The sequence below is a fragment of the Papio anubis genome, chromosome 12, assembly GCF_008728515.1.
Source record: "Papio anubis isolate 15944 chromosome 12, Panubis1.0, whole genome shotgun sequence".
In the NCBI taxonomy this organism is placed as follows: domain Eukaryota; kingdom Metazoa; phylum Chordata; class Mammalia; order Primates; family Cercopithecidae; genus Papio; species Papio anubis.
In genome coordinates, this window is record NC_044987.1 from 44,486,174 (window position 1) to 44,495,044 (window position 8,871).

The 8,871-nt window shown below is 41.8% G+C and overlaps 1 pseudogene; it reads right to left on the reverse strand.

Moving 5' to 3' along the window:
* Window positions 1-511: 511 nt before the first annotated feature.
* LOC116269821 lies at window positions 512-7,519 on the reverse strand (annotated as a pseudogene).
* Window positions 7,520-8,871: the final 1,352 nt, after the last annotated feature.

An 8,871-nucleotide genomic window follows, 5' to 3' on the forward strand; every position in this document is an offset into this window, starting at 1 on the left:
AACAAATACATCCAAAGTTTTTGACATGTAGTTTTTGAATTTATTTAAAGCAATCCAGTAATGCCTCCTTTAGTGAGGATTGCTGAAAGCAAAGTCTAAAAAAGGCTGACGCCATCTATAAGCAGTAGGTCTAATCCAAAAGTGTAATGACAGATGGGTTGCATAATGGGTTATTTCAATGATAGGATTAATGCAAACATACAATTCTGTAGTCATTTATATTTTAATAGTATTACACTCTTTTAACCATCTTCATCTTGTATAGAATCTCATTGTATATTAGAGTACTACTGTTAGAGCAATAAGGAAGAGTGGATAAATAAGGCCAGTTTTTTGTTATTGTTTTGTTTTGTTCTATTTTTGAGAAAGGCTCTCACTCTTTCTCCCAGGTTGGAGTGCAATGGTGAGATCACAGCTCACTGCAGCCTCAACCTCCCCAGATCAAGCAATCCTCCAACCTCAGCCTCCCAAATAGCTGGCTACAGGCTGCACCATCATGCCTGAGTAATTTTTTTTTTTTTTTTTTTTTGGAGAGACAGAGTCTCAATCTGTTGCCCAGTATTGTCTCAAACTCCTGGGCTCAAAAGATCCTCTTACTTTAACCTCAAAAATTGCTAGGACTATAGGCACAAGCCACCATGCCAGGCTTAAATACAGCCAATTAAACCGAAGTTTAAATTATTTGTGTTTCATTCTCTTTCATTATAAGAATAATCTGTGTCTTAAAATGTGTTCTTCAATATGAAATACTTTATGATTGCACCTTCATAAGAATAGTTCTTAATGTTTAAGAATAATTCATGAAAATATGAAAATTCATTCATAAAAAATGACAAGAATTAATAGAAGGAATACTAGATACAGGCAGTGGATAATCAAATTTTAAGTGCATTATCTTATTCTGTCCTCACAATTATGAGAGAAAGTGATCCTCCCACCTCAGCCTTTCAAAGTACTGGAAATATAGGCATGAGAGACCATGCCTGGCCTAAATATTGCCAATAATTTAAACTTCAGGTTAATTGGCTGTTCTTATAAGCTTGTGAGAGAAATATATTTCTCTTATAATTGTGAAGACTGGATGAGATAATGCACATACAACCTCCACTGATAGGGTAGAATCTCCACCCCAGAACAGCAGGTCTAGGGTTGCTATGCCCAAGTTTCCCACTGGTTGTATCTTCCATCCCTCAAAGGATAAGACAAAACACTGGGGGACACCATCCCCCTACCTACCCCAGCACAGACTTGTTCAGTGTGTGTGAGTGCTAGAGAAGCCACTGTCAACTCCTTTGCAGTGATGCAGAGATTCATCTAGGAGGACTGACAGGCCAGAAAATCTGAGAGCTTTGCTCAGTGCCTCACAGTAATGATTGATTTTGAATTGGTCATGAAAAGGTACGTTCCCAAGGGCATTGTCAAAAACAATGGAGACCTTGGTTAGGAACATTAAAGAGAAGCTTGGAATCTGTAGCATGCTTTGTAGCAACAAATAAACTTCTGACAGCCAGTCAGAAGTTTACCAGAGAAAACCAGGCAAAGAGAAAGCCAAGAAAAGATGTCTTAGGGTCCCTAATTTCTGGAGCTCCGGATCTGTTAGACTGCACCTACTCTAGAGCAATCAAGGTGGAAATAGTCAAATTTGTAAGCATTCCCCAAGCTAACCACTGATTCATCAATAAAGAGCCTTTAGCCCTACTGACTGAAGAGCTAAAGCACAAATTCTGAGTGAACACTGGGTGAACAATAAATTCTTCTATTCCAGGGAGTGATTCCTAGAAGCTAGACTTAAAAATAAATTCACAATCATCTCTTGTGATCTGGAAACCTGACCAAGGACTGCCTTAGCAGTAACCAGAGAGAGGACCTCTGAGCTGTTAGTCCACTGAATGTGGGATGTAACTGTAAACTTCCTGACCAGTGAAAGCTGTCTCCAAGCCACACATACATTCAATGATAAAGGATAAAATCTAACTGGGAGGGTTAGTCCCAACTTTTGAAATACAGAGTTAGGTAGAAATAGAGATAAGTAAATATGGATATTCCTGACTTTAATGTTTAACTGAATTTATGGCAAATATTTATCATCAAGAATATGTTCACCTCAGAAGCCAAAAGTGTACCTACTCTCAAATGAAATTTGCATATATATATGTGTATATATATATATATTTCAAAGTAGTCATTTATATATTTTTTCAATTTGTAAGCTAATTTTCCAAGCACTGTTCTTTTATCTGTGAAGTATGTGTATGTGTGTGTGTGTGTGTGTGTATGTGTGTATATATATATATATTCTAGTGAAGTATAAACCAAAGTGCTTTCCACATGAGTGACTTGCAGATAATTTTATACAATATATATTTTTAAATTTCAAGTTTTATTTTAGATGCAGGGGGTACATGTGCATATTTGTTACATGGGAGTATTGCATGATGCTGACGTTTGAATACAGATCCTGTCACCCTGGTAGTCAGCATAGTACTAAATAGGTAGTTTTAAAAAAATGTATTATTATTATTTATTACTGTGGAGAAGAGCCTTCTAAAGGCAGCTGCAAATGTCCTTGTCATGCAGAGGCAGCAGTGGTCAGGAGCTCTGCTGACCAATGCTTCAGGTGCCATTTTACAAGCATGACATTCTGAAAAAAAATGGCAGGAAACTTCAGAAAAAAAAAAAAGAAAACGCTTTTCTTCCAAAGGAGATATATTCTGACACTCACATCTTCAGGCTGTTGCCCCTGTTGGAAGTGAGAGGATGGCTGGTTTCTGGCAGTGTGACACCATGTGCACGCTCCTAGGCTCATGGAGCAGACTGAAGAACTCCCTCCAAGACAAGCTTCCCACAGCCCTCCCCTTTTTTTCTTCAGAAAATGTGTATCTTTCTTTTCAAGACACCACTTAAAGTCTATTTTGTTCCTACTCCTAGAAACAGTCAAAAAGAGCCCCATACTGGTCATTTTATAAATTAATGTAATTTTAAAGCAGTGGGACATGAAGGCATTATTTGTCTCTCTGGCCTTTGTTCCTCTTCTGCATACTGCAATCATTCAATGACACCTTACACCTTACCATGTCCATGACACCGCTTATGACTAGTGCCTAGAAGACTGAACATCACTTGTGCCCACGTGCAGATAGAGAGAAAGCCGTCCGGTCACATTACCACTTTTGTGGAAGGCATTCTTATAAAATTCATCAGCCAGGTCTGCTATTATAAACACTGGGTCAAAACTGTGGTTGACTTCAAAGTGTTCTCAGAAAGTCTGATAATACACTATTAAAAGACAATTTTCCATCTGAAAACCTGAGTGGTGGCAACCTTCAATTGGCCTCTGCATTTCCTCTGAGCTGAAGCAGCCAAGAGATGGGATCCTTTGCAAAAGGAGTTCTAACTGCCACTACGGTTGTTAGAAAACATGAAATAATCCCTCTGCTCTCCAGGTTACTGAAAGCTATGCAAAACAAGGTTGTTTCTTACTGACAGGGAGGAAAAAAATGGGTAAGAAAACTTTTAAGGCATAAATAATATAAAAGGCCACACATTTTAAGATACATTCATACGACATTATACTATAAATAAATAATGATTTTCTCTGATTTGAATTAAAGTCCTTCACACAGTTCATTCACAGGCCTGTTTTGTGCAGTTAGTTACAGGATTGAAGTCAGAACATTACTGGTTGTTTGCACAGCCTCTGGTTTCCTGGGGCTGCTGGAGGACCCCTGAGTGACTGCCCAAAGGAACACCAGGAGGAGGCCATGTTGTCTTTTCAGCACAGTCCTCTGAGATAGGTGGCAAAATAAGAGGATTCCAATGTAAAGTGTTACTGTTCATTTCTGAAGAGACACAACTGTCTCCTCTGATGAACTCTTCTGGATCTTCTATGTGATTAGAGCTGACATTGTTTCTATTATCCTGGCAGCAAGTATGCTGAGTAGAGATTGGTTCCACATTGTTCTTGATGCTCTCCTGAGGTAACTGGCCACAATCAGGGACACAGAAGCCAGGCACATGGGGATCTTCATTTGACTGAGGGGCCTGATTCCCACACCATACTGAGGACAAGGTGCCACCCTAGAGACCACAGGAAGAGGGATACTGCTGAAATTGCTATTAGTTTTGGTGAAACAGCTATTGTTGTTTCAACAATTTTGACAGTTAACACATTCCAGAGGGTCAATCTGAGGTACCACTATGTACATTTCACCACCGTTCACTAGATAATGAGGCTGTTAAAAATCCACGTGTCCTGATTAGAGAGTTGGTGTGCCCAGAGTAAAGTCCTCCATTTAAGCTCCCATTCACAATTACATTGATTCCATTGAGGACCTTATGGTGAAGGTGGGAACAGCCACTGCTGACTGTCATGGCTCAGGAAGCCTCCATGAACATTTCCATTTATCTCATTTGCTCCTGAGACAGTGGTGTATTCCACCATCTGCCCATTAATATCTGATCCCTGGTAGAGATATGCCAGTGGGTCATATTTCTGTATGGTATTCTACTGGTGATTCTTCCACAGGCACATTGCAATAAAAAGCCACAAAAATAAGGACCATGACACCCAGCATATGGTCAAGGATCAGATATAACATGTCACTGCTTCTGGCAGGGCTGGTTGCAGGCCTCACGTTTCCTTCATTTCTGAGGAATTCAGAGGGATACTCAAGCCTTTCGGATACTCAGAAACCCCAGGAACACGTTTTACTGTAGTCTTGCGGATCGTCACATTGCTAAACTCACTCTTCTTCACTGAAGCACTGCATTTTAATGCCATAGGAAGTTTCTGACAGCAGATGGCCAATCATGTGCCACTCCTTTGAGTCTCCTACTACATCCCTCTTGTAATCACTGTCATTGTCACTATCTGATGGTCGGCAATAGATACAAAAGAATGGAAGTGTTATTGTTACTTCATGGAATGTATGTCCACTTTAGCACCATCTGGGTAACACTGACAGCCTCTGTGTATGCAATGTGAGTTCCATTACTGGATGGTTGAAAAAATGACTGGGGAACCCAGCCACCTGATAAGGACAAGACTCTGGACTCCTAAAACTCCCTTCCTAATGATGGATAGCAATGACTTTCAATTTGTATGTTGAACCCGTTTCTAAACTATGAACTTCCATGGATATTTTGGAAGCAAGGATATCTTCAGTTGCCACTAGTCAATCACTGGTCCTCATCCTTTTATATTTAACTTTGAAGGCAGTGATTGGAGAAACCCAATTTTCCAGAAGAATTCAAGTGACATAGACCAATGTCTCTGATGCATTGGAGATAGCAAGGCCATCTGGTGCCTCTGGAACTTCGCTGTGCCTTCAAGAATCTGTAAGTACCACTCCAAAATTGTTTGCAGCTTCTGAAACAACAGGATACTTAGGGATGCCCATGGGTGGAGAGAATGCCTGGATGTTTTTTGTCAATGCTCTTTTTTCTTTGCTGGTTCAGAAGGTAAGCATGACAGTTTGTCCTTCACCTGCTCCACTTCTTGCTACCAGCAAGACTTTGTAAAGACTAGATGGCCCTAGTTCAGCTAAATGGAGCTCATTTTCACTCCCTGGGACTTGAACTGTATGTTAAATTCCTACTAAACCAACCCCATTGTTCAGCTTTTGATATGTCATAAAATACCCATTAATGGATAGCCCACCATTCCCACCTGCCCTCCACATCAGCTTGTACGTATCTGGTGTGTGGGTCTGTCAGGGGATCAGTATGATGTGGGCAACAGGAACAGCGATGCCATTAACATTTTTCTCTGATGCTGATTCCACTGCACTGGGATGTACCTTAACTGGACATGAGCTCAATCCAGTTTCTGAACCATCCCTTTTATTTCTTTTATCATTCTGAGTAGCAGCAGAAAGTATGACTGTTTCCACTTCTGTATTTGTTTCAAAAGGAACAACCATGAGAGATGCTTCTCCCTGTGTGGTACTGTGTCCATCTGGAGCTTCCCATATGTGTTTCCCCACATGTTTCTGAGTCACATCCAAAATATGGAGAGAGTTTGAGTCAACTTGGGACATGAGGAAGTAGCCAGGCTTCAGGTCCAAGATTGCAGACCTTGATAAGTGTGACTTTTGGGACTTAGGTCTAAGGACTTAAGCAAAATGGCTGGCTATTAACCCATAGCTGTCATAACCAAGGAATGACCGAAACTGGCAGCCCAGTGGCATGGCAGGACAGAATGACAAAGTCTCCACCTATCACCTTTGCACTTGCTGGTGCCATGATTATAACTGGTTTGAATCCATTGTCTTTTTCAATTTCAAGTCTTCCAGTAGACTGCATAAATCCAATCCTATTATCTGCTAAACACTGATACAGCCCAGTATCTTCCATAATAACCCCACTGACTTTCAGTCAATTTCTTGCAATTAGATGTCATGGGGAAGGATGAATAGGCTGTGCAATATAAAACCAGGTACGGTTGGCAGGTGGGTTTCCATGAATATGACTGGTAACATGTACTGTGGCACCAGAGACACTATCTGATCCTGTAGTCCTTTAGAAATGGGAGCATATTCAAGCACATTAACCATGTATGTTACATATTTCACATCTCCAGTCTTGTTTCCCACTATGCAGGAATAGTTTCCAGAGTCCACTGGGTCAGTGCTATCTGTGGCAACATAAGAATACAACCTTCTCCAGTTGCTTCCTGGGGCAATATCCTGCTTGTCCTTTAGTCAACACACTTGAGGAGCTGAGACCCCACTAACCACACACTCCAAGGTTAGAAGAATATGTGAAAAAACAACTAATACCTGTGAACAAGCAGGATGAAGAATGCCAAAATCATCTGAAGAAAGGTGACTCACAAGGAGCTTTTGGCCAATGGGTTCAACTTTTAATTCATGTGTGACAGGATTATAAGCCGCATATTTGTATGATTTCTTGTCCTCTAAGGATACATTCAAAATTTGAAGATGTCTCGATAGAAGGATTAAGTAATTCTTTGTGGAATGCTTCAGCCACTTTCCCTGGATTTTAGAGCACACCTCAGCTTTGGGGTTACTCTCTGGTTCACTGCAGCCAATGAAAACAGCACTTTTTTCTTCTGCTGTAATAACATGTTTCGTGGGTGAACCAAAATCACCAAGAACTGCTGTGGATACTGTTACAGGGCCACTTACAACAACATTGACCTATCGTTGAAAATGCATTGGTAGTAACCCAAAAGGGAGGAGTTAAGAGAAAAAAATTGTCAAAGTCCCCTGATGAATCTTAATATATTCCATGTTTCTCTTCTATGTTTTACATTATGCGACCTTGAGATATGAATGGTCACAGGTTTAGCAGAACAATAGAGTTCTATAGGTCCACTAAGTTTCTGGATGGCAGAGAGTGGCTCAGAAATGAAATAAGGTGCCAGGTCTGAACTAACAGAAGAGCAGAGAATCATAAGAGTAACATACAGTGTCCATAAAAGGCCAAGATCTGGATGCAAGCACCAGATTACAGAAGCAGGCAGGGCAGACTTCCAGAGTAAAACCCAGGCCTTGGTTCATTTTCCAAAACACTGCAGTCCGGGTAATCAAACACGTTCTTTAACCTTGACTCCTTCCTGTTTACTAAAGACTTTGATAAGGGACAGTCTTCATGTTGTCCACAGGGTGTCTCCCAATATGAGAGTAACAGCTGGCTTACATCTTCAGTGATTCAAGTCTGCAACGTGTATACGCTTGTACTTGGGAGGGAAAGCAGAGAAGCCACTTTCTGTACCTAGCCTGGAGTTCACTTCAGTGTTGTAAGCATCATCGCAGTCCTGCTTGTAACAAAGTCCGGTCTAGCAATCTGCCTTTGAGTTGAGCTTTTCTCTTACAAGATAAGCTGTTAAGTCATGCCTTGATTTCAGGTTTCTCCACGGGGCGAGCTAAGCAACTAGAGCTCCTGCGTGGCAGCCAGCTGGGAAAGCCATCCCTATGTCACGCCCTCCCGCGTGCGGCAGCCGCTGTGGTGGCGGCTGAGATCTGAAAGGGGCGCCTCCAGGCCCAGCACAGGGCAGAGGAGGGTGTGGTGCTTCGCACACCAGGGCAGAAGCGCTGGGTAGCGCAGGCAGGTGCGGGGTCCCAGGTCTCCTGGAACCGAGAGGCCTGAGCCAGGCACTCTGGCTCAGGGGAGGGTAAATGGCGGTGCGGAGCGACAGGACGCGCCCCTGCGGCTGTGCTTCTCTGGGCAGAGGCTTGAGTGCAGGTAACTCGGTGGGCACAAGGCCTACCAGGAGCAGAAGAGGAGTAGAAGGAGCGATCCAGAGAGAGACAGGCGAGACAGGCTGTAGAGACCGCCCCGAGCAGGTAGTTTTTTAACCCATCCCTCTCCCTCCACCCTCAAGTAGTCCAGAGTCTATGTTTCCCATACTGATGCCTATGTGTGTTCAGTGCTTAGCTCCCGCATGTAAGTAAGAATACATAGCATTTGGTTTTCTGATGCTGCATTAATTGGCTTAGGATTACAGCCTCCAGCTCCATCCACATTTCTGTAAAGGACATGATTTCATTCTTTTTTATGGCTGTGTAGTATTCCATGGTGTATATGTACCACATTTTATTTATACAGTGTGCCATTGACGGACACCTGGGTTGATTTTGTCTTTATTATTGTGAATAGTGCTGCCATGAACATAGGAGTGCATGTGTCGCTTTAGTAGAATGATTTATTTTCTTTTGAGCATATACTAAGTAATGGGATAATTGTATCAAATGGTAGTTCTGTGTTAAGTTCTTTGAGAAATCTCCAGACTGCTTTCCATTGTGGGTGGACTAATTTACATTTCCACCTGCAGTGTATAATAATCTTATGCTATCTTTAGTTTACAAAATTTCTACTAGACTCAGCTCAGGGCTGCAGCCCTGACTG